Here is a 27,257-nt window from a genome sequence, read left to right on the forward strand (position 1 = left end):
TTTGAGACTGAAAGCACAAACTATGAAGCAGAATTCTTTAATTGCACTACCAATATTATGTATATAAAACTAGATTGAAAAAATCAAAATTTGTTTGCAAGAGAAAAGAATGGCAATGTATATTCTTCCAAAACTCAGGAGATATCTTTGATGTAAAGTGCCCCTAATTGTTTGTCGACTGAAATATGCTTTTTGTATACATCACTAAAATTTTAGACAGTTAAGTTTGTAGGAATGTGAAAAATATTCAACCCTTGATTTTCTTTCATTTTTCTGCATAGGTTACATGCAAGCAACAGGGTTTGTGATTTCAGATGTTGTGACTTTCTCTAGAATTTAACAAAATATAGCAGATAGTAGATATCAAGATAAGAACGGCACTTACTGTGATAATAAAATATTATTACAAATTCCCCAGAGTAATGTGTTTGAGAGAATTATCCTACATATTTTTAAAGTGTATCTTTCTTAAAAATCTTACTTCTATGTAATTATTAAATATTTCTTAAGTGAAAATTTATTTCAGAAAATAAGAAAGAAAAGAAAAGCTAAGGATAAAATAGTTGATATCTCATTATATACTTCTGTGAATTTTTATATAACTATCTAAATATATGTTTGGGGATATTTCTATTTGTTTCTTTTTAGCAATTAAGTGTTTAGTAATAACACTAGTAACTGCCAAAGTAAATAACCTACTCCCTTCTCTGGCACTAAAAAATTATATTTTTTCTAATACTCCTTATACTCTGCTCTGTTGAATTCTGGTTATCTTATTTTTCAGATGATTTTTCCATTGTTTTTGTGTGTGTGTATCTCTTATATTTCTTGTTCTTTTATTATAGTTTTCTAGTATTTACTCCTCTAAATATCTCATTGTCCTAAAGAGTCTTCAAACTTTAGGCATTTTATACCCCATCATTAAATGCATATATTGATTAAAATCCATCATAATAGAATGCCATCTCAGTGTTTAGACTTCTCTATTATCACTGAATATGAATAAAAATTAAGCATTAAAAGTCAGCTTTAGGTTAAAGATAGGACAACAGTTCGACTTCATGTACATTGATACAAAGTAGATTGGTTATTGGCAAAAGTAATTTGATACATTTTGTAATAAGGAAATGAGACAGTTTTAAGCTAATAGAATCTTTTTTTTCCCAATGGACTTTGAAATAATCTAAAAAGCTGAGAAAAATAGTATCTGCATGTCTAACACTGATGGACAAGTTATTGGGTCATCCTGGATCCAGAGGTGTTGATCTCCTTGGGCTGCCATAACACAATACTCCAGCCTAGGTGGGTTACTGTTTGGGACACACTCCACCCATGTGTTTCTCCTTTATTCTCCCACTACTACCACACTCACAAACACTTCTGGCAGCAGATGTGTGGGAATATTTTCTCACATCAAGCAATTTTCTGTGAAACTAGCTGGGTGTCCTCCAGTTAAATTCAATTGTGATGCTACCCCACAAGGGAAGGGCTTATACTCAAAAGACTTACCCCTCCCCCCACACATCCACTTCAGAAGCCAATCACAATTGGTAGGTATCTAGCTTATCTAAAATTTCTCTTCAACTTGTCTAAAAATGGGAGGTTCCCACCATCCCTGCCTTCCTTGGATTCAATTATTTGCTGTAACAGCTCAAAGAACTCTGGGGAATGCTCATTCATTTTTAGTAGTCTATTCTATTATAAAAGACATGATAAAGGATACAGATGAAGTCAAATGAATTGCTACATAAGGAAACATTTGAAATGGTCCCATGAGCAGAAACTCTTGTTCCTGTAAAATTGGGGTATGTCACCCTCTTGACATAGAGAAGCGTTCAGCAATACAGAAGCTCCCCACACCCCATACTACGGGATTTTTATGGGTGCTTCATCATGTAGAAATGATCAATTATTTACTCTAATTCTAGTCCCTCTCCTATCTCTGGTGAATAAGGAGTGGGTCTAATAATTCCAAGCTCTCTAATCATGGTTTGGTCTTTCTGATAACCAGCCACATCCAGGAGCTGACCAAGAGTTATGTCATTAGAACCAAAGACCTGTTATCATCCAGGAATTTCAAGAGATTTAGAAGCTCTGTGTCACAAACCAGGGTCAAACCCCAAATATTAGAGCAAAAGATGCTCCTACTACTCCTAAGAAATTAGGAGGTTTTAGGAACTCTGTGTTGGTAACCAGGGTTATATGCTGACTCTATGTTTAACAGTTTGAGAGACTGCTAAGACATTTTCCAAAATGACTGAACTGTTTCACATAACCAATAGTAATGTGTGAGTTTTCCATATTTTCCCTGTCCTGGTCAACACGATATCATCTGCCCTCTGGGTTATAGCCTTCCAGTGTGTGTGAAGTGTTATTAATATGTGGTTTTGATTTGCACTTTTTTAAGAGTAAAAGATGTTGAGAGTCACTTTATATTCTCTTTTTGAGAAATGTCTACTCAAATTCTTTACTCACTTTTAATTGGTTTATTCTCTTCTTGTATTGTTTTAAGAGTTATATAGTTCAAATACAAGTTTCTTTATAAATATAGCACATAGCTTTATTCTGTGAGTTGTTTTGATACTTTCTTAATAATATGATATGCAGTGCAAACATTTTTAACTTCATACATTCAAATATATCTATTTCTTCTTTTGAAATATGTACATTTAGACTTATCTATTAATAAAATTTACCTACCTCAGGATCACAAATATTTACTCCTATAATATCTTCCAAGAATTTTACAGATTTAGATCTACTGTTAATTTTAATTTAATTTGTATGTATGATATGAAGTAAGGGACCAACTCTATTTCTTTGTACCTATTCGCCAAGTTATCTCATGGCTATTCAGCTGTCCAGGCACCATTTGTTGAAAAGGCTATTATTTCCACCATTGAATTGTCTTGACATCCTAATTGGAGTTTAATTGACATAGTCTATGGATTTATTTCTGGACTCTCAATTCTATTTCACTGTTTTATATGTTTACCTTTATGCTAATGGCAGGATACTTATGCTTAGTGTAGCCATGAGTTACATTTTCAAATTGGTAAGAATGTCTCCTCCATCTTCAATCTTATTTTTCAAGATTGTTTTTACTATTCTGATTTTCTTGCATTTCCATATGAATTTTCAGATCAGCTCATCAATTTCACTCCCAAAGGCAATTAAAATTTTGTTTAAGTTATGTTGCATTTGTTGATCACTTTAAGTATTATGATCTTAACAATATTAAGTCCACCAACACATAAACATAGGATATCTTTTCATTTCTTTATAGTATTAAAATTTTTATCAACAATGTTTTGTAGTTTTCAGTGTGCAAGCCTTTCACTTACTTTGTTACATTTATCCCTAAATATTTTATTATTTATAATGCTTTGTTACATGAATTGTTTAATCTAATTTTTGTATATTGTGTATTTATCTTACATCCTACAGCATCACTAGATACCTTTGTTAGTGCTACTAGTTTATTAGTGGGTTCTGTAAAATGTCTTATATATAAATGATTACAGTATCTGCTAGTAAAATTGTTTAATTCTTTCCTTCCAGTCTGGATACCTTTAATTGTGTTTTTCCTCATTGTTCAGCTAGAACCTACAGTGCTGTGAGAATGGCTATTCTTATCTTGATCTTGATTTAAGAACATTCTTTTCATCTTGAAACCTGCACTTCTCTGGGAATTTTTATCTCTGCTATTTCCTGCTTCTCTTCACTTGTCATAGACTAATTCATCTATGCCTTATTTTCAAATTCCTATTTTTTTAACTCTAAATTTTGAAATTCCCCAAGATTATCTCCTAAATTTTAATATTATCTTTATCCCCATTTTTTATTTTCTTAAAGATTTGATTTATTTATTTTAGAGATCGGAAGAGGAGACAGAGAGGGAGGGAAACATCCATGTGTGGTTGCCTCTCGTGCACCTGTACTGGGGACCTGGCCCACAACCCAGGCATGTGCCCTGACTGGGAATCGAACTGGCAACCCTTTGGTTTGCAGCTCGAGCTCAATCTACTGAGCTATACCAGCCAGGGCTTTTATCTCCATTCTTTATTCTCACTGTGTATTATAGAATCTCATTGTTTTAAATTCCAAATTTGTAATGATTAATCTCTAACTTATAGCTTCCTGTTTTCTTACTAGCTTCATGCCTAAATTTCCAAACCTATAACTCCCATAATAGTCTAAAAGGAACATGAGAATTAATATAAGTAAACCAAATTCGTGCATTTGCCTTATAAGATTGTTTCCTTAATTCTATCTCACTTGATGACACATCTGTCCATCTTCTCCAAAACCTAATAGCCATTCTCTCTCTACCTTGACCAGACAAACACATCCATCAACAAATTAGCTGGATTGATTCCAAAATATGTTACTGACTTTTTTAAATGCATTTCACCATCCTCACTTCTTCATCCAATATATGTGCCTCTTTACTAGGCTACTGCAATAGCCTTGTATTTGGTTATTTGACACATCACTCTCCATATAATGCATTTTTTATAGTACTGAGGGATCTTTTAAAATCAGATTATGTTATTCCCTTGCTGAAGCCCACCAGAACACTTCATGTAGCTATGTTAAAATAAAGTTCTACATCCTTACACAATATGTATTCTCCCTAGTTATTTTTCTGTCATCATGTATTTTATATTTCTTCCTTTCCCATTTTGAAATAAATTGTAATTTGATAAAAAGCATTGCAAGGTTAATACAATAAATTTATATATCAATCACCTAAATTCAGAAAATCATTCAAATTTGCAACAGGTTTCTTTCTTTGTTTCTCTCTCTGGTTCTGCACATAAACATTTTTCAGAGTCTTTTAAAATTCCTTAAAGACAATATGACAATTTATCATAAAACATACTTATTTTTCTAAAAACAAAGATATTTACATACATCCAAAATAGTAATTACACTGAGAAAATAAAATGTTGATTTAAAAATACTAAAGACTAAAATCCAGTATAATATCAATATAGACATTTCCTCAATTATCCTAATAATGTCTTTTAATGATTTCTGTGCAAAGCTGTGGATAGTCACCTCTGCACAATTGTAGATGTTCTTGCTTCCTTTTCTACTTCTGGCCTGGAGAAAGCAAAATGTTAACTTTTCATATTTTCATTTCATATACAATTAACAGAGCAGGTCTTATTCATTTCTTTGTGAGTTTTTCATTCAGTAGCCAGTATAATTTATTTTAAGCTTCTACCTGCTATTTAAAAATCTTCAATGAGGAGCCCCAATGTTTGGTAGCTTAATTTGTCTCTACTCTGTGTGTGTGTGTGTGTGTGTGTGTGTGTGTGTGTGTGTGTGCTGGGGCAAAGGGAGTTAGCCTCATGGAGATATTCTGTTATCTGCTATTACTTTTTCTGAATGTTATTTGTCTAAACTTATTTATATTAGTTATACTTGGTGTTTTATTAAGTAGCTACTCATAATAATATTTTTGTGTTTTAAGCTGTTATTTGTTACATATTTTTGACACTACACCTTAATATTTTGTGATTTGGCTTTTTTCTTAAATTGTCTTAACTCCTTTAAATTTAAAGATTTTATCACCTATTATAACAGGAAATATAATTAAGATACATGCATATTTAAAGCATTGAGAAACATGCATGAGATTTATAATAAATAACATTTTAAAATTTCATTGCTTTTGAAACTTTGTTACTTTAAAATATATAATTATGAATGCTTTTGTAGGAGAATTGATTTACTATATTTTCTTTACTCAGAATAGTTGCTTCTAAATATGTTATATGCTCACCTTTTAAAAAAGTGTTCAATGCAGAAAAAAGTACTTATTTTTTTAAAATGGGAAATTACTTTCAACACCTTCATCAGATGATATAATATTTCACAAATTTTGATAAGGTCAGGTCTGTAGACATTTTGGTTAAATTCAAAAGTTGCTTGATGATACAGTCATATGTCCAAAGTCTAGACATCTTACAATATTTCTGAATAAGAAAAAGGAAGGAACTGCTATTATAAGATACTCAAAACCTATCATTCCTTATTTCATATCACAGTACAAGAACTATCTCTTTTGTCACCTATCTCCAGGCAAAATTGCACCTAAGCTATCAGAGAGATGAGTCTCTTCAGTTCTGAAAATCCTCTGGGAAGTAGATATCATAAGTTTCTTTAATGGCAAAAAAATTTTTAGTGAGAAAGTTCCTCTCTGCACCTAACCCTTTTTACTACACATATTATTCAATCTGTTTTCTTTCAAGTAACACAAATAAAAATATTTTCAATTTATAAAATGCATATTTGGGCAAACAAAGTGTTTTTCATCCACTTGGGCTTTCTAAAGTAAAATTAACCTGCAGTAAACTTTTAAGGAAAAAAATAAATGGTGTGAAAGTTATAGTTTAGAAAATTGTTGTAATCATAGAAAACAGCAAAGCACACAGCCAGGGTAGAATTAGCCAGAAAACACTTAGAAAATTGGATTCTTTGTCACAATAGAGTAGAAAGAGAAGTGAGAAGGTCAGATGTAATAAAAAGCTGAGTACTTATAGAATAGTTTGAGTTAAGAATATATAACTTAAAAATATATAACTGATTAAATATAAAAATAAGGTAGAAAAATGCAAGGACACTTTGAGATAATTTGAATGTTATACTAAAAAACTTCAGCAAAAGCAAAATGTACACACATGTGCATGCATGCCCATGCTTTTGTGTCAGTTAGCATTATATATTGTTTTGAGTCATTGTACAATTATTCACCTATTTAAAATTAATGTTACCATGTAAATATCAGAATAGTTAGTGATTATTTAGTTGTTTCAAATTACTTCCAATTTCTAAATGCACACATGATTCAATTTAGCAATAAGTGTTTTTATCCTCAGTTTATACTTTGTGAGTAACTGGACTTTCTGAGTTTATCATAATTTACTTTGTGTTAAATAAAATACTGTGGACACAAATATCATTACATGTCATTCAGAATTTAAGCATTTCTTAAAAGCAAATTTCACAATGTTATGAATTTTTTCCTTGCTGACAAAAATATGTCATATGAAGTTATTTCAAACTGTTCTTTCAGACTCCAAGCTATCTCAAATACTAACTTGATTATGCATTGGCAAATTATAAACAGTATCTACTTAACAGGCATCTTTTCAGCCTCCTTCCATACAATGAGTAATCAATAATTTAAAGATAATAGTTATGGATGGAATAGAAGAAATGAGACATCAAGTGATATAATAGACTAATGTAACAAAAATAATAAATTGTGATTAAAACAAGTCTTTAAAAACCAGATCCCTATAAAAACTTCGTTGGCTTCATTGAAAAAGATCAGCAATATTATGTAAATTGTTCTCTATCAATATAACATTATATCTATCTTGACAAACAAGTTTGAAAACTCTTTTTTTAAAATGAAAGTTGTCCATGTTATATATCATTAAATGATTATATTGTATAATGAATTCTGATTTAATATTAAAGAGATTTAATATTAAAATGTATATGTATACCTAACTACATTATCTATATTAATGTATAACTTAAAATGAAAATACATTTCTAGAAAAGTATTCATTTTAACCCTCCATTCATTTTTTGTATTTATTTTGTTAAAGTCTGCACGTTATATAGGCAGTAATATACAAACATCTGTGAATATAACAATTGAAGAGAATAACTTTTAATAATGTCCTTAAGGACCAGATAATTTTCAGAATGTAGGCAGATGGGAAATCTACCATTTTAGATGTCCATAAAATTGAAATGATATTTAAGATATTTTAGGTCTTAAACACCATTTCTATGCTTATAAGTTTTAAATTATTATTCAGTTATTAAAAATCAGTAAATCAGCCCTGGCTGGTGTAGCTTAGTGGATTGAGTGTGGGTTGTGAACCAAAGGGTTTCCAGCTCGATTCCCAGTCAGGGCACATGTCTGGGTTGTGGGTCTGGTCCCCAGTATGGGGCATATGAGAGGCAAACACACATTGATGTATCTCTCTCTCTTTCTCCTTACCTTCCCCTGTCTCTAAAAATAAATAAAATCTTTAAAATAAATAAATAATAAACAAACAAACAAATAAATAAATATCAGTAAGTCAGTAAACGTGGACTAAATACACTCCCTACCAAAAAAAAAAAACTGATACAATTAAGAAAGAAATTTAAAGATTCTATTAAACAGAGAAATCATTCTCAATAAGAAAAAATATACATCGATATGCAAACAACAAAATTTAAAATGATATCACCATTACTTAATTTTTATACCCATAATTGTGGCTTTAGCAGGGATCCCATGAAAAGAATAGAGAATGTCAATTTCGTTTCAGAATATAAATGTTTACACAAATAATTGCTTATTGAATCCACGACATTTCACAGTTTATGAATGAAATGCTGAATACAATCTACTCCTGTCCTAAATGTGCTCAAAATTTTGGGCTCATGGGTAATAATAATTTAGTGCAAGAAGTATCTATTTAAATGTTAGCATAAGGTAGTGTGATATAGCTTAAACTCAATTTTATAATAATTATGTAAAAATCTGTAGAAGAAATGCCACTTAATATCATAGAAAACAAAAAGAATATATATAGCCAATGGATAAAAGAAAGGGCATCACTTTTTGAAAAGAAATTAAAGCAGAAAAATAGATAAAAGGAGGAATAAAAAACAAAGAACACAAAGGCAAAAAAGAGGAAGGGAGGGAGGAAGGGTGGGAGGGAGGGAGGGAGGGAGGGAGGAAGGAAGGAAGGAAGGAAGGAAGGAAGGAGGGAAGGGAGGGAGGATGGGAGGAAGGGAGGGAGGAGGGAAGGGGATTGTTACAAAAGTAAAGAATTTAAAAAATTTTTGTTTTGGAGCAAAAATTATTTTCTGCTTTTGAACTGTAAGTGCCACAGAAATTGTTTTGCAAATGTAGTTATAAATACTATTGGACAGTTTTAAATATTTAGATAAGCTATAGCTAAAATTAAGCAAATCACAGAAATGAGTAATTCTATATCTTTTGCTATGGCTTATTCAAATGTCTAAGTTGTTATATATTTTTAAGAACTAGAGATTACAGGAGAAAATATTCTGTCAAATCAGATATGAAATTGAAAAAATTGTTAAACTCTCCTACTCTGAGCAAGTCAATGGCAAAAACAAAGTTGACTTTAAATCATAATTTGTTCTTTTTCAAGATAAAATGTCTTTACTTTTCAAATATTTTACTCTATGAAAACTCTAAACTGAACTAACATTTTATACATAAAGTTATTTTAAGTATTATATACAATGCAATTCTATTTAAAGAATGTGTGAAAGTATAATTGATAACAATTCTTAGAACTTGAAAGTCAGGTCTACACATGTTCCCCTCCAGCTAATATGTAAGGTTCTCAATAGCACAGTTATAGTGGAATGGCTCACATTATAGTGTCATGTGAAAAAGGAAGGAACAACCCCCAATCAACTCCATTACAAAGGCTTGGTTGGAAATATAAAAATGTTAGTTTGGGAAAATCAACAGGTATCAACCAAACAAGTAGCTAAAATTTCTGTGGCCTAGAGTCTATTCCTTCTGATCGAACACATTTTTAATCAGAATGTTGTGTACATATGCATTCTGTTGGAAATTATTTTTTTAAAATTTTAGAATTTCTAAACATTTTAAATGAAAACATTAAGATACTCATTAATATAGCTCTACATACAGGTGGGGCAAAAGTAGATATACAGTTTTTTGTATAGAAAGCAATACAATAATTAATAAATAATACAAGAATAAACTCTCTTTTGATATTCACAACTGTAAACCTACTTTTGTCCACCCTTGTATTTATTTATCCTTCAAATGCCATTATAAAGAAAATGCCATGGTATGAAGTTGAGATTATTTTTTATTACACAAATTCTTCCTAGATTACTGTGTACTATCTATTATATACTTCTCGTAAAGTTCTACCCTTTTGTCAAGATTGACTCAATAACAAACTCTAGGGGGTTAATTTCTTGGGTTGGCCAAAAAGTCTGTTTTATTTTTTTTCCCTGTAAGATGGCTCTAGTAGCGCTCAGTTCTTTTTAATTTTGTTTGAATCAGTTTTTTTAGACTGTATTGTGACAGCTGTCATATCAGCATGCATATAAAAATTTATAAAAATTGGTAAACTTTTGGGTAGACATTTTAATATTGAATTGAAGATGGGAGAAAATCAGCAACATTTTCAGCATATTATGCTTTATTATTTCAAGCAAAGTAAAAACACAATTGAAATGCAAAAATAATTGTGCATTGTACAGAGAAGGTGCTGTGACTGATTGTGTCAACAGTGGTTTGTGAAATTTTATGCTGGAGATTTCTCACTGGATGATGTTCCACAGTTGGGTAGACTAGTTGAAGTTGATAGTGATCAAATGGAGACAGTAACTGAAAACAATCAACATTATAATATGTGGGAGATAAGCCAACATACTGAAAGTTTCCAAATCAATACAGTTATTGGTGAAAATGAAAAGTGTGTATTTTTTATGGAAAAAAAACCTTTTGAACTTTTTGTACAATCCAATAAAGATAACCTAATCTTTTCCCATTAGTTCTTAATTTATAAATTTTATAAATTAAGTCTAGGGAACTAGACTTTCCTTGACATTCAAACTCCTTTCCTTAGGACAGTAGGTTACCTCGAAGGTAAAGAAAGATATCAAATATCAAGCAATTTCTGTGCTAAATTTCCTCATCCATCTTAAACTCAAGTAGCTTTATAGAACTGTGTTATATTTTCAATATCAACATAGGAGCTTGTATAAATAAACCTTTTTAAAAATTTTCTGGATACATGACACCTTAGGTGTATTTTTTATCTCAAACATTGTATGATTGGTTACCCACACCCAAGGGACAATTTGTTTTACCCGATTCAGCAGATTCCAGGAGATGAAATGAATCGATGTCAACCTACCTGTTGAAATGTTTCCTTGTTTGTGCTCATGACACCAGGACTTTAAATCTCTTGATATGTGGACATTTATTTCACTTCTATACCACAAATAAACACAGAATTCATAAAAAATCATACATGAATCTGCTGTTTCAACTTCTTTCACAGCTAATCATAGGTTTTAAAAACATCTTTGACACCCATTCTGTGTAAGCCTAAACTTGCCTTGGCAGATACAAAAGTGTGAACTTATAGTTTCCATGATGTTCTCCATCTGGGAGAGGATGAGACATACATTTTAATTTATCCTGTACAATATAATGTGATAAGTTCTATAATAAATGTATTAGCAAATTATTTTGAGTATCAAAGCAAATAAATCATAAATGTATCATTATTTTTTTACTTTACACTATATGCCACATTGTCAAATAATAAATAAACTTGTGCATATAAACATAAGTATATGATATTCAAAAATTTTATAGTATGGACCTCAGTATTGGGCAGATCTATGTTTGAATTGAGTCAGATCTTATTACTGAGTAGATAGAGTCTGATCTAATTCAGTCATATGCTTGTAAGTATATTAGATGTATCATACAGTTATTGTATATAATACAGATATTTTATTAAAGATACATATGTTAAAGTATCTAGCAAAAATTCTAACATATATTACATATATAAATCTTATTAACTATCTCCAAAGTGTTTTTAAAATGGCACTAACTTATTATTTGTTTATTGAAAGAGGATTTTGGTAGGATCAATTATTGTTTGTAGACATCTGCAAACAATTGTTTGTATTGTTTTGTTTCAAAACAATGTTTACTAAACTTGAATTATAAATCACATAAAACAAAAATACAGGACTCTTAGACTTCCAGTCAACATGGAGGCATAAATAAATATATTCCATTTCCTCACACAACTACAGAGAAGATTAAAACCAGACCTCTAAACAAATAACACCCAGAACTGTAAGAAACCCGAGCTGTATGGAAGGCCAACAACCAAAGATTTAAAGAAGCTGCCTTCATCTAGATGGGTAGGAGGTGTGGAGATCCCATGTGGTGCAGAGAGGGGGCAGAACAGGTGATCCCATATTCATGTGTGGTGGATAAAAATCAGGAAAAATACCTTCAGAGCCAGTGATCCCAGCCCCAGGCCAGACCATATAGCCAAGGGTCAGGTGAAAGGAAGATAAATCCCCATGACTTCTGGCTATAAAAAAGTGGGGGCTTGGTGGTGTAAGGAATGCCAGATTTTTAGGAGACTCCACTTAAAGGACCCACATGGCCTTAGAATGTGGGTCCTTTCAGCTATCATTCTGCAGACCAACTCCCTCCAGGATTCAGCACCAGTGCAACAGCTGGAAGAGCGCCTGTTGAATATAGGGAGTAAGTAAAATAACTGGAAAAAGGGTGAATGCCAGGAAAACCTCCAGAAGCCAGGAAGTGGCATTGTCCCCTCTACATGCCCTCCTCCCACACAGAGACACAAAGTGGTGAAGAGGGATGCATACACTGATGATTACATAAGGCTCCACCTCACACAATTTACAGATCCCTTTTCTCCAAAAGGACAAGCTACTAATACAGGGAGTCAAAGTAACTCTACTTAATACATAGAAACAAATTGAGGAAACAAAGAAATATGGCCCAAATGAAAGAACAGAACAAAACTCCAGAAATAGAACTAAATGAGATAGAGGTAATCAATCCATCAGATACAGAGTTCAAAACACTAGTTATCAGGATGCTTAAAGAACTCATTGAGGATGGCAACAGCACAAAAAAGACCCAGGAAGAAATGAAAATAACCTTAAGTGGAATAAAGAAAAATCTGCAGGCAACCAAGAATGGAGGGGATAACACCAAGATTCAAATCAATGATTTGAAATATACAGAAGAAATGACCATTTGACCAGGACAAAGAGAACAAAAAAATAATTTTAAAAAATGAAGATAGTATAAGGAACCTCTGGGGCCTCTCCAAATGTACCAACATCTGAATCATAGGGATGCCAGAAAGAGAAGGGGAACAGGAAGAAATTGAGAACTTATTTGAAAGAATAATAAAAGAAAACTAATTTGGTGAAGGAAATAGACACACAAGTTCAGGAAGCACAGAGAGTCCTAATCTCATTGGACCTAAAGAAGACCACACCAAGACACATCATAATTAAAATACCAAAGGTTAAAGATAAGAGAGAATCTTAAAAGGAGCAAGAGAAAAGCAGAGGTTACTTACAAATGAATTCTCAGAAGGCTTTAGTTTCTTTTTCTCAAAAGAAACTTTGCAGACTAGAAGGGATTGGCAAGAATTATTCAAAGTGATGAAAAGCAACAACCTACAACCTAGATTACTCTAACCAGCAAAGCTATCATTCTGAATCAAAGGATAGATAAAGTGCTTCCCGGACAAGGTAAAGCTAAAGGAGTTCATCATCACCAAGCCATTATTACAGGAAATGTTAAAGGGACTTACATAAGAAAAAGAAGAAGATCAGAACTATGAACATTAAAATGGCAACATATTCACAACTATCAACAACTGAATCTAAAAAGCAAACTAAACAAACAACCAGAACAGGAACAGATTCATAGATATGGAGATCAGTTGGAGGGTTATCAATTAGGAGGGGGAACAGGAGAGAATGGAGGAATAAGTGCAGGGATTAATAAGCATAAATTGGTAGGCACAAAATAGACAGGGGGTATTAAAAATAGTATAGGAAATAAAGAAGCCAAAGAATGTATATGCACAACCCATTGACAAGAACTAAGGGGGGTGTTGCTAGGAAAATGGGGGTAATGGGCAGAGGGATGAAAAGATGGAAAAAATGGGACAAGTGTAATAGCATAATCAATAAAATATATTAAAAAATAAAAAATAAAAAGACAAATGTAATATTGATATATATATACAAATATATGTGTGTCATATGTATCATAAAAGAGCCATAGATCAAGGATTCATGTATTTGTTTACTTAGTCAAATTGAGTTTATTTTTTTAAATATTTAATATGTGTCTGACACTAATAAATGGCCTCTAGAATACATCAAGAATGAAAACCAACAGTGAGCTTTGCCTTCATGGTGTTTATATTCAAATATTCAAGAATAAACAAAGCTAATTATAAAGTTTATGTTATATTAAGATGATAAATGCAATGAAAGAAAGCAGAATACTATATGAGGGAGTGGGGAATCCTGGGAAGTGTTGCAACTTAAAGCATATTGTCAGGGTAAATCATATTTAAAAAGGGTAATATCTGAGCAAAGAAAATAAGGGCATTAGTCTTGTGACTATTGGAAAAAAGAATATTTTAGGCACAGGTCAAATTGTGTAAAGAAGCTAAGATGAGAGTGCATTTCACATATTCCAGAAATAGTATATAGGTCAAGTTGTTTAGTGTAAAGTAGACAGAAAAAGATGTGGGATCAAAAAAATAATTATTATGGGTGTGAAGGGAAGGATGTTAGATCATGGGTAGAGTTGTAAGCCACTGTGAGGATTTAGTGTATACTTAGAGTGGAATGAGAAGCCTTTGGGCGGGTTTCATCATAAGTGGGACATATGTGGACTTATGTTTTAAGAGAATCACTCTGGCTGTTGTGTTGAGCACATAAGCAAGAAAGTGCTAACATATAAATAAACCAACTACTTTAGGGACTAATACAGTAATGTGCAAGAGTGATGATGAGAACAAAGATCAGGATGGTAACTGGGGAGAGGGTGATGAATACTAAGACCTAGATACCATTTTGTAAACAGAGTCAAAGAATTTCCTGAAAGACTGAGGGAGGGAAGGGAAGTTAAGGTTGAGGAAAATTATTTTAACTGAGTAACAACAAAAATACAGTTGCAAGTAATTGAGATGACTGTGGATGGAGAAAGAGGTAAGGAATCAGAGTTCAACTGTCAACCCATTGAATTCGAGGTATCTGTTAGATACCTAAATTCCATTGTAAAATAGGTAGCTAAATTTACAACTCTGGATTTAGGGAGCTAGTTTAGGGCTACGAAAACATTAAACATTATTTTAATAAATGAATTTGAATGAGATCATAAAAGCAATGAGTGAACTGGATAATTTGTGGTTTATCTACTCAATGGAATATCATATGTGTATAAAAATGATTAACATATTCAAGAATATGGAAAAAAATCTGTGTATCTATCTTATATATGATAAGGTCTGTCCAGAAGATATCTAGCCATGCAATATGAAAAATAGAGACATTTATTGAAAAAGATATGAAATACAAGAAACATTGTACACAGGACTATGATGCCTCAATCCCCTTCAAAGTAGGCACCTCAGTATCTCACACAGTTCCCCCAATCACCATCAGTTATCCTATCACATTTTCTTGATTCTCATCAATGGTCTGAAATCTCTTCCCTTTGAAAGGTGATCTTAGTTCTTGGAAAAGCCAGAAGTCTCAGGGCACCAAATCTGGGCTGTATGGTAGATTAGTCACCTGAGTGATTGAATGCTTTGCCAAAACACTCTGTACAAGATGTGATGCATGAGTCAGCGCATTGTTGTGATGAAGTTGCCAAACACCAGTTGCCCATAGCTGTGGCCTTCTGGATCATTGGAATATTTTCTGTGGAGGAATGTTCAAACTTAATTTAAAATTTGATGTGAATTCATTTCTCTACACACTCAGTCATTTTGGGTGACAGCCACACAGTATATGTGCTCAATCAATGGAGTCTACTGCTCCCACTGACTAATACAGTGAAGTCTTCAGTGTTTATAGATGTGCACTCCAGTCTACCCTCCTTGACTGCCAGGTTACATCAATGCCACACAAACCATTCTCATTATATTAACAATGGTTGGAGTTTTTTGGACAGACTTTGTATATATGTATTTATACATACAGCAAAAGAAGGCAGGCAAAAAAGACTAGAACTTTCAAAACTAATTTATAGTGACCAAATCAAAAGTAGTGGTTGCTTAGGGCCAGGAACCGAGACTTAGCTGGTAAAGAGCATAAAACAACTATTTGGTCTGAAAGAAATATTCCACTTTGTATGAATAGGTACATTTTTAAAACAAATCAATCTAAACATAATATGAATGCCTTTTATGGTAGTATAGATATATGTTGTAATGAAGTCTAATTTTAAAAAAATCTTAGAGGATAAAATATGTAAATAAATAAAATTCATGCACCCTCGTGTTCACATCAGTGCCCTTTACTATAGCCAAGATTTGGAAAGAGCCTACGTGCCCAACATTGAATGACTGGATAAAAAAGTGGTGGTACACTTACACAATGGAATACTATGAAACAGAAGAAAAGAAGAAACTCTTACGTTTTTCAACAGTATAGATGAACCTGAAGAAAGTCATGCTAAGTGAATTAAGACGGTCAGTGAAAGAAAAATGCCACATGATCTCATTTACATGTGGAATTTGATGAACACAACACATTAACAAACAAGATAGTAACCGAAGCTTAGATACATAGAACATACTGACAGCTGCTAGAAAGGAAGGGGACATGGAATGAAAGATAGGGAAGCCAAAGAACATTTAAGCACCAGCCATGGACATGGACAATGTGGGGACTGGCTAGGGATGTGGAGAGGTTGGGCCTTGGTGAAAGGGGAAGGGTAGAAAAGTGGGAACAACAGTAGCAGCTAAAACAATAATTTAAAAACTCCAATTGAGATATTTTAAAATACACTTTTATGAAAATATTATATCCTTTACTGTATTTTTATATTATTTTAAATTAGGCTATTAGCAGATATTATTACTTAACCCTAGTAAATATTCCTCAGTAATCAATGACTTTGACATTATTATTTGACTTCTTGGCACATTTTTAATAAAAATATAAAACTTTATCATATATTGTATTTACTAATCAAACAATGAGCACTCATATGTACACTACTCAAATGGGTAAAATATTTATTTTATAAATTAAAAGGTTTTAATAAATGTGTACTCTAAGTTTATACTTAAAAAAGCATTGGAAATAAAGCATTGCTTTGGCAACAACAAAGCACACAAACTTTTCTAAAAATAGTTAAATTTGATTGATTTAGCAAATTTCTTCATAATGAAATAAAGAATATCATTTATATTCACATATGATGAAACTAAACATCAGATAATTTAAAAAGTTGTCCAAGGTAACAAAGAAACCTAATAAGAGTAATTCTTATCTCCCTTAGAGAAAACACTTTTATTGTTAAAACATATACAAATATAAACACGGCTGTTTTCATATTCATATTCATATTCTTTAGTGTTCTTTTTTGACATAAAGTATTTTTAAAGAAAATTATATTTTACTTTAAAGTAGCTATAAATTAATTGAGTAAATTAAATAAAATTTAAATTATTCTAATATGCAAACTCTAAAACATATAGGTAGTTATATTCATATCAATGATGATATTCTTAAGATATTCTATATAATACAATAGAATATACCATATATACTTCAATATTTTTAGGTAAACTAATAGGATAAAAATTACCTGAAGGTAATATAGTTTTGGTTCCACTTCTACTATGTGACTAAAGGGTATCAAACTTATAAATATAAAAACTATATAGTGTATCAGATTAAGTGTTTTTAGGCCTTAAACAACTGTGATCATTGAGAAGATGGAAATGCATGAATTTATTTTAACGGTCATACCAACTTTAATTCTGGACTACTTTCTCAATGTCAGTATAGGAATGGTGCACAAAGTGTGCTCACTTGGGGTGAAGGCCAAGATTCCATTTAGAACTGGTGAAGTGGCTAGAATTTGCTATCTTGGAAATCAGAAGTAGGAAAGGGCTGCTGTGTTAAGGCTCAGAAATCTGAATGAGATTTTACCATGTTTCATTTGCAAAGGCCTGGGATGAACAATCAAGACACACAAAGAGAGAAGCTCAGAGGTGAAAGCAGACAAAGAGTCAAACAATCCTGAGAGACATGTGGAAGGCCACTGTGGAGATTGGTCTGAGCATTTCAAATATTTAATTCAGTCTGAGGAAGACTCATACTTTAAAAATAAGAGGCGACACTCGAGAATAAAGTTCATGCCTTAGGATTAAGAAAATGACTGAAATAGACCCACTCAAACAAAAATTAGAACAAAGACTTTGATCAAAATATTTCACCATAATACAGCAGAGTATAATAATTTCAATTTAAAATACTAGGTTTCAAAACTCAATAACAAAACAAAAGCAAACAACCCAATTAAAAAATGAGCAAAGGACCTGAATACACATTTCTCCAAAGAGTATATACAGATGGCAAACAGACATATGAAATAATGCTCAATGTCACTAATCATGAGAGAAATGCAAATTAAAATCACAATGAGATATCATTTCATACCTGTCACGATGGTTATCATCAATAAATAACCAAACAGAAGTGTCAGCAAGGATGTAGAGAAAGGGGAACTATTTTGTACTTTTGGTGGATATGAAATTTAGTGCAGCTACTGTGGGAAGCAGTATGGAGATACCTCAAAAAATTAAAAATGGATATGACTTTTGACCCAGTAACCCCCCTTTCTGGGAATACATATGAAGGAACTCAAAACCCTAATTTGAAAGAACATAAGAACCCCTATGTTTGTAGTAGCATTATTTATAATCACCAAGCTATGGAAGCAGTCCAAGTGTATATCAGTAGATGAGTGGATAAAATGGCTACAGGATATTTATACAATGGAATACCACTTGGCAGTGTAAAAAAAAGAAAATTGTACCCTTTGTGATAGTATGGATGGACCTGGAGAACATTATGTTAAGTGAAATAAGGCTATCAGTGAAAGACAAAACCATATGATTTCACTCATATGTGAAATCTATTCAACAAACTAAACAAGCACAATAGAGATCAGATTCATAGATAGAGAGTAGAATGACAGCTATGGTGGTGGGGAGGTTAGGGGTGGAGGGATTGAGCAAAAAGGAAAAAGGACTCATGGACATGGACAACAGTGTGGTGATGGCAGGGGGTGGGGAGGAAAAGAACTAAATGGGAAACATCCAGACAAAATGGAGGTGTAGATAAATGCACTATGCCTCCTTGCCAAATGAAAAGAAGGGCAACAACAAATTTAAAAACAAACAAACAAACAAACAAATAAAACAACAACCAGAACTGCCAGCAAACCAAACGGCATGGAAGTCTGACAACCAAGGAGTTAAAGAAAAAATATTCATCTTGACTGGAGACAAGCAGCCAGGGTTGAGAAGATTTGCAGCAAGGCAGCTGCTGGCATAGAGGGGTGGGTGGCAAATGGCAGACTGGGTGAGGTGGTACCTGTAGTCCATCCCACATTTCTGTGCCATTAAGCCAAGAGGGACAACTGTGGTTGGAGACAGACAGAGAAACCCAGGGTTCCAGCAGGGGGAAATAAAACCTCAAAACTTCTGACTGACAAAAACCTGAGGGTGTTGTGGCAGCAGGAGAAACCCCCAGCCTCACAGGAGAGTTCACTGGAGAGACCCACAGGGGCCTAGAATGTGCACAAAACCACCCACCTGGGAATCAGCACCAGAAGGGCATAATTTGTTTGTGGGTAGCAGATGAAGTGACTAAAAGCCAGCCAAGAACTGAGCAAGCCACCCTGTTTCCTTTGAGACCCCTCCCCCACATACAGAGCCACAATGCAGGTATATGGGATGCCCCACCCTGGCAAATATTGCAAATATCTGAGACTCCTCACCTTACTATGTAATGGGTGCACTGAGACAAAAAAAAAATAATGACCCAAATGAAAGAATAGATTGAAGCTCCAGAAAAAATACAAGAGATGGATAACCTATCAGATGCACAGTTCAAAGCACTGATAATTAGGATGTTCACAGAAATGGTTGAGTATGATTGCAAAATAAAACATGAAGGCTATGAAAAGTCAAATAAAGGAAAATGCACTGGAAACCAACAGTGACAGGAGGAAACCAGGACTCTAAACCACAGTTTGGACCAGAAGGAAGAAATAAACATCCAACCAGAATAGAATGAAGAAAGGAGAACTCAAAAAAACTGAGTAGAGGCTTAGGAATCTCTAGGACAACTTTAAATGTTCCAACATCTGAATCATAGGGGTGCCAGAGGGAAAAGAGGAAGAGCAAGACATTAAAAACTTACTTGAAAACAAAATGAAGGAGAATTTTCCCAATCTTACAAAGGAAATAGACTTCCAGGAAATCCAGGAAGCTCAGAGAGTCCCAAAGAAGTTAGACCCAAGGAAGCACACACCAAGGCACATTATAATTACATTACATAAGATTAAAGATTACGAGAGAATCTTAAAAGCAGCAAGAGAAAAGAAGACAGTTACCTACAAAGGAGTTCCCATAAGATGATCTGCTGATTATCTCAAAAGAAATTTTGAAGGCAAGCAGGGACTGGAAAGAAGTATTCAAAATCATGAAACACAAGGACCTCTATCCAAGATTACTCTATCTAGAAAAGCTATCATTTAGAATGGAAGGGCTGATAAAGTACTTTCCAGATTTTGTTAAGCTAAAGGAGTTCATCATCACAAAACCTTTATAATATGAAATGTTAAAGGGACTGACCTAAAAAAAGAAGATCAAAAATATGAACAGTAAAATTATAACTATCGACAATGGAACCTAAAAAAAAAAACCACACAAACAAACTAAGCAAACAACTAGAACATGAACAGAATCACACAAATGGAGATCACCTAGAGGGTATCAGCAGGTAGAATGGAGAAATAGAATAGGGAATAAGAACAATAAATGGTCTACAGAATAGATGGGAGGGGAGTGTTAAGAATAGTATAGGAAATAGTCCTGGCTGGTGTAGCTCAGTGGATCGAGCACGGGCTGTGAACTGAAGTGTTGCTGGTTCGATTCCCAGTGAGAGCACATGTCTGGGTTGCAGGACAGGTCCCCAGTGGGGGCGTGTGAGAAGCAACCATACATTAATGTTTCTCTCCCTCTCTTTCTCCCTCCCTTTTCCTCTGTCAAAAAATAAATAAAATCCTTAAAAAAACACATTAAAAATAGTATAGGAAATATAGAAGCCAAAGAACTTATATGTATAACCCATGGACATGAACAAAATGGGGGGAATTCTGGTGGGTGGAGGGCTGCAGGGTGGAGGGGAATAAATGGAGGAAAATGGGATAACTAAAATAGCATAATTAATAAAATACACTTTTAAAAAAGACACAAGGACAAAGCCAAAGGGAGTAGGTTCAAGAGCAGGATTCAGGGATGGGCGAGTCAGGGGGCCTGATGGGTTGAAAATGGAAACAATTGTACATGACTAAGAATAAAAATAAATTTTAAAAAATTTTTAAAAAGAACTAAATGATAATGGAGAAATACAATAAAGTACAAAAAATGTAGTTTCATGTTAACAATAATCTTGCTGTTAATTCAAATTTAATTGTCAGTTATAATATCTTTGAAATATATCATTTTTGCTGAAAAACAACATTGAGAGAATGAGTAGGATACACATTATCAAATAATGTGTATCCTACTCATACACATAGTAGTATACACATTAGTATATACATTAGTATATACTAATAGTATACACATTATCAAATAATGTGTATACTATTTAAATAAGTGTTTTTTGTTTGTTTGTTTGTTTTGTTTTGTTTAGTATGTCAAGGGCACCAGGACCTATGATCACTAGCTGCACAGGTACCAAAAAATTATGCTTCCAAAATCTCTTGATGTCAATTCTGCACATAGAGCAATCAAGCTGCCCTACGTGTGCCACTCACAACAGAAGCCCTTTTTTTAAATGTTTTTTTTTAAGGTGCCAATTCAGGGGAAAAAATAACCAAGAGGGTTGATTTTATTAAATATACAAATAGGCCTTAATGATATAAATGCCAATGAGATAATTCAAAAAATGTTTTCAAGAATGTGCAAAAAATTAAAATTTATTATACGAGGGAAGAAATACTTGTCTTACATACATATTGATACTAATGTCAGTATTTCATATGACAAGAGCATTCCTTATTTCTCTAGTGATAATGAGTAGAATGATTCTTTATTATAATTAAGCATATTATTTAAATTAAACTATTATATAGTTTTTTATATATATGCTCTCTTCATTGCTGAAATAATCTTTTTGGAAATAAATTTGAATTATAATAAGACTATGACTGTTATAAATAATCTATAGTTTCTGCCCTAACTGGTGTGGCTCAGTGGATTGATTGCCAGCCTGCAAACCACAGGGTTACCAGTTCAATTCCCAGTCAAGGCACATGCCTAGGTTGAGGGCCAGGTCCCCAGTAGGGGGCACTGGAGAGGCAACCACACATTGATGTTTCTTTCCTCTTTCTCCTTCCCTTCACCTCTAAAAAAATAAATTAAATCTTAAAAACAATAATCTATAGTTTCAAAAAACTTAAGCTGCTCTTTAGTTTAGATACTCCAGTTATAGAAATTAATTGTTGGAAAATTCAGGAGTGTTTGATAACTTACCAAGATTGACTGAACTATTAATAAAATTTTTACAACAGAGTAGCTTCAAACTAACTAGAATATGGCCTGGGAACTGAACAAATTTGGATCTCATATCAGGCCATTTAAAATACTGTTATAAACAATCCACTTTTTATTTCAATAATATTTTATAAGAAATTTTAAGTATGTTAATGATATATCGAGAAAGGTATTTTTTAAAAAATATTCATTATTTAATTATTTGGAGTAAAATTACTCCAAACATTAATTAAATTTTAATAAATATTCTTTTTATGATTAATGTGTAAGGGTCCATCAAAATATTGTTTCATTAAAGATGGTAGAGGAGAAAATATCAACACTTAAGAGATTGACTGACCTGATTATTTAACTTCCCTTATTATCTAATCTCTTATAATATGAAATACTTAAGTTTAACTGTCTTTACTACTTTTGAAAAAGTGAGTTGTGAAGGTCATTTTCTGTGACAGGATCTCTGAAAAGATTAGAAGATTAAAGATTAAAACTGTCATACTTAGAAGTGTACATTGACAGAAAACTGCTATGTACATACCTAATTTTGTTTTGAAAATGTATTTAGTATTGTACTGTCCATCATGTTAGTATAGAAGATCCAAACATGGCAGATAATTTGAAAACACTCAGTGTCAATGTTATGTCTCCTGCCTATTAGTGCATACTGAAAGAGAAATGAATGGCATACACTCTTCCAAAAGATCTTCAATAAAGGGATTATTTTTTATAGTAACTTTATCCTGTATGCATTTTTCTTTTTTTATAGTTGATTATATGGCTGAAGATAATTGTGATTAATGAAAAGCTATAAAAGTTGCATCCCAAAGTTCTCACCAAATAAATGAACCATATACAAATGGTTCAAAAATTTTTTATAACTAAATAATATCATCTTGCTAAATGTGGCTTTGTTTTTCTATGAGTTTGTTTAGATATTATTAATGTTATGAATATTAAAAATAATGTATTAGAAGAATGACAGCAAATATTGGTCTGATAATTTGCATTTATCTTTTGTCCCGTCGATAGTTAAGAGATAATCATGTAATTTTAGCATGCATGCTTATTTTACCCATCTTGGTCAATAAATACATTCTGAAACAAACTGAATATTGTGAATCAAATGTCAAATAAAAAAACTTTAAAAAATAGCTCAGAGTTTTAAAATTAATTTTGGCTATGATGTTCCTGATTGTGTGTTTCATTATGTCTTTGGATCTGAGATTTTGAGTATGTCCTTTTTGTCTTTCAATAATTTGGAAACATTTCAATCTAATTTTTAAGTAATGAAAATTTTGTCTCATCTTCTCTGCCTTCTCAATTTTTAATTTTATGTGCATTAGATCATTTGGTGTCATCCAATAGCTCTTGTATGGTATGCATCAAATTTTTCTCACTTTCTTTTCCACATTTTGGTTTGGATAATTTTTATAGGCTTGTTTTTCAATTCATGTATCATCTTCCTCACCTGAGCACAATCTTCTATTATGTCCAAAGAAATAGCTTGTAATGTTTAAAATCATGTGTTTGTTTTTAATTCTAGCATTTGACTTTTTAAAAAATATCTTTCTGCTAAACTCCTCCAGCTGTTATTGCAAGTTATCCAACTTTTCTAGAGTGTCTTAAAACATAACAAACATAATTGGTTTGAAGTTTCTATGTGATAACTCCAACTTCTAGATCATTTCAGAATTTGATTCTGTTAATTATCTTTTTATAAAGAGTTGAGTTTTTTTCCCTTGCTTCTTTGTGTTTCTCATAATTTAGGCATAGTAAGCAGGTAAAGCAAGGGCACTATGGCAAAAATACATCTGGTGACTTCAGAAGCTTTAAGAATACTATTATGCATGGAAGTCAGTGAGTGAGGGGAGAGAAATGCAATGTAACAAGTAAGAGAGGAGCCAAGTCCCTTGGGGTTCAGTGAGCTGTTTTCAGAACCTTGACTTTTACTACCCAGATGTAAGGAGAGACCTTGAAGAGTTTTGAGTTTGAGATGAGTACTGGGCATCCAGGTACAGATGTAAAGCTGTCCTTTGGATATGCAAGTCTCAAGTATGGGAAAAATGACAACCATAACAGATTTCAATATGAGGCACTACTTGTAAGTAAAGAAAAACAAAACAAAAACACAGACACAGACAAAAGTGCGGTGATTACCAGAGGGAAAGTGGGCGGGTAGAAGGTAAAGAGAATAAAGGGGAGATAAATGTGATCGAAGGAGACTTGACTTAGGGTGGTAAATACACAATACGATGCAGATGATGTATCATAAAATTATACCCCTGAAACCTATTTAATTGTATTAACCAATGTTACCCCAATAAATTTTTAAAGAAGACCTTGAGGGCCATAATTACTTCTTGTCTGACTAATCAGCTCCTCAGTTTGCACAATCAAGGGCACATGTCCAAATGGAATCCACGCAGCCCCCCTAAACCCTGTTTCAGGGATTTAGAATGTCACAATATTCTGTCAAACTTTCCCAAGAAACATTCAACCTAAGACTTTTCCTCAGTGTAATCTCCATAAGACAACCAAGAAATGATTCTTTGCAGAGAATATAGAGTTTGTACTTCTATTCAGGGATATCCAAACTCATGAAAGGGAAGCACTTTTTTTTAGTAGGAAGAAGCCTATAGTGGAAAGAGAGATCATCTGCTACAGTCTAGGGGACATGCCTCAAATACCCCTTGTAATGTATGACCTGATAGGTTTTTTTCTTTTTTTCTTATTTTGTAATGTGAGGCTCTTTTGTTTTAGAGACCTTGGATGATTTTGATAACCGACACTTTGGGCTATTTGTTTGTTTTTCTTCCTGAGCTTTAAATTCCCACTCTGATATTTGAAATTACCAATAAATAATGAGCTGGAAGACCCACAGACCCCTGCCCTGGCCCTCAATATAAGAAGAATCCCAGGCCTCTCTCTTGCTCCATCTCTTTACCCCCATAACCTAACTGTGTGGCCTGAGGTAGGGGGTTACTGTGCAATTTTGGATCTTATATGTAATAAACCTGTGTCTTTTCAAAGTCTCTTGATGATTACTGCTGAAGGTTATCTTGCCATTTTAATAAGTATGAAACCCAAATTCACAGTTTTGACTATTGATAAACTGAGACCAGCACAAAAGACCCATATTGAGACAATGAATTAATCCAAGAATTTTACACTTAACTTTGGCCTTCCATGTTATTTTTGGTATATATGGCAAAGTATGCCATTATAACAAATATTATTTAAGTTTTTATTATCTTAATAAATTTTGGGGGGATGGGTGGGTGGAGGATAGGCATCTGTAATAGTGTCAACAATAAAAATAAACACAGTAACTTAATGTAAGCAAATATTATATGAACCTCATTGTATACTGTTGTACCATACCATGATGCATGGGTCACCAGCCAGCAGTGATTACGGAACGCTGCAGATGGCTTGTCGATACGCGAGAAAAAACATGCACAGAGACAGACTAGTTTCTGTGGAGAAGTAGGGACAGAATGGCCACCCCCCCCCCAGTGGGGAGTGCACAGATTTACTGTCCAAACCTGCTTTTTATTGGGCTTGTTTTGCATAATAATTCAGGTAAAGTACAGTACTCATTACGAGGAAGTAAGGAACTATAAAAAACAAGGAAGTCTGAGGGTCTATTTTGAGTCAGGGTCAAAGAGCTATAAGACTTTGAGGAACAAACTAACTTCCTCCTTGGACCCTTCTCATTCAACTGAGAGCATTCTAAACAAAGAAGGTTTCACAATAATTTACATATTCTTTCTTAGGCCTGATCACCTGGGGAATCCGCCCTTTTCAGCACAGAGCTGCACCACCCTGTCATTGTTTCAGGCTTAGGTGGAGCAAGAGAACTAAGGCAACCAAGAGATAAGGAGATTTTCTCCCAGACGCTGAGAACTTAGGCTATGTCAAAGCCGAGGCGCGAGGGTCCATCACCCCCTTTTGCTGCAGCCCCCCAAGTCCTTCTTTTGGGGGGCCTCCCACGTGATCATGCTTGTCTCAGGTCATTCCCCCCTTGGGGAATCTTACCCATCTTTGGCTAACCGACCAAGCTTTGGGGTTCAGTGATGAATGAAGCAGCAGAAGCGTCATTCCTGCCAGGGAGATAAGCTTTTGTCTCCTTGCTGACTTATAGTTCCAAGGGTGTTCCCTTAGCCTTAGCCTAGGTGGGGGTTACAGCTTCTGATACCAGGCAGGGTGGTTCCCAACAATACCACACAAATGTTACAGGAGAGCCAGTTTGGGAAACATGGGTATATAAATGTTATTTAAATCCAGAATCTAGGTTACAAAGGCAGTGAGTAAAGATAGGGAATAAAAAGTAATGATATTAGCCCTGGCTGGTGTGGCTCAGTTGGTTGAAGTACTGTAACAGGGTGCAGCCAAGAAGGGAGCCCCAAATAGGGATTTGTAATGGGGTCCAGAAGAGCTGGGAGATATTGACTCCACACCACAGGGCCACACCAGCCTGGAGTGATGGCCGCTGTGGCCAATTGTGGGAAAAGCCAGAAATGAGGCTGCAGAGGAAGATTGGTGCCAGGATTTAAACCCAGGCACCACAGCCATTTGGCATCTTCTTGAGACCACACATATTTTTGGGGACCACACAGCTTTGGCAGAGAGTGGGGACCATGAGGATTTGGCATCTTTTTAGGGCCACATGTCTTTGGAAGTGCTCTCTTTTTGCCACATAGATGGTGCCTGGAGCCCGAATCATGGACTTCTACTTCTTTCCTGAGATATGGTACTCCAGACTGGTCAGAGGGAGAAGGAAGGACTGTGTGCATTTGTGGGGGGTCT

The 27,257-nt window shown here is 33.6% G+C and overlaps 1 non-coding gene across 1 annotated transcript; it reads right to left on the bottom strand.

Moving 5' to 3' along the window:
• Positions 1 to 21,594: 21,594 nt before the first annotated feature.
• On the bottom strand, positions 21,595 to 21,728 carry LOC123818952. The gene has a single exon (XR_006785730.1). It is a non-coding gene; the product is annotated as a U11 spliceosomal RNA (small nuclear RNA).
• Positions 21,729 to 27,257: the final 5,529 nt, after the last annotated feature.

Source organism: Phyllostomus hastatus, unplaced genomic scaffold (genome assembly GCF_019186645.2).
Source record: "Phyllostomus hastatus isolate PE091 unplaced genomic scaffold, TTU_PhHast_1.1 phas_contig_29, whole genome shotgun sequence".
Lineage (NCBI taxonomy): Eukaryota > Metazoa > Chordata > Mammalia > Chiroptera > Phyllostomidae > Phyllostomus > Phyllostomus hastatus.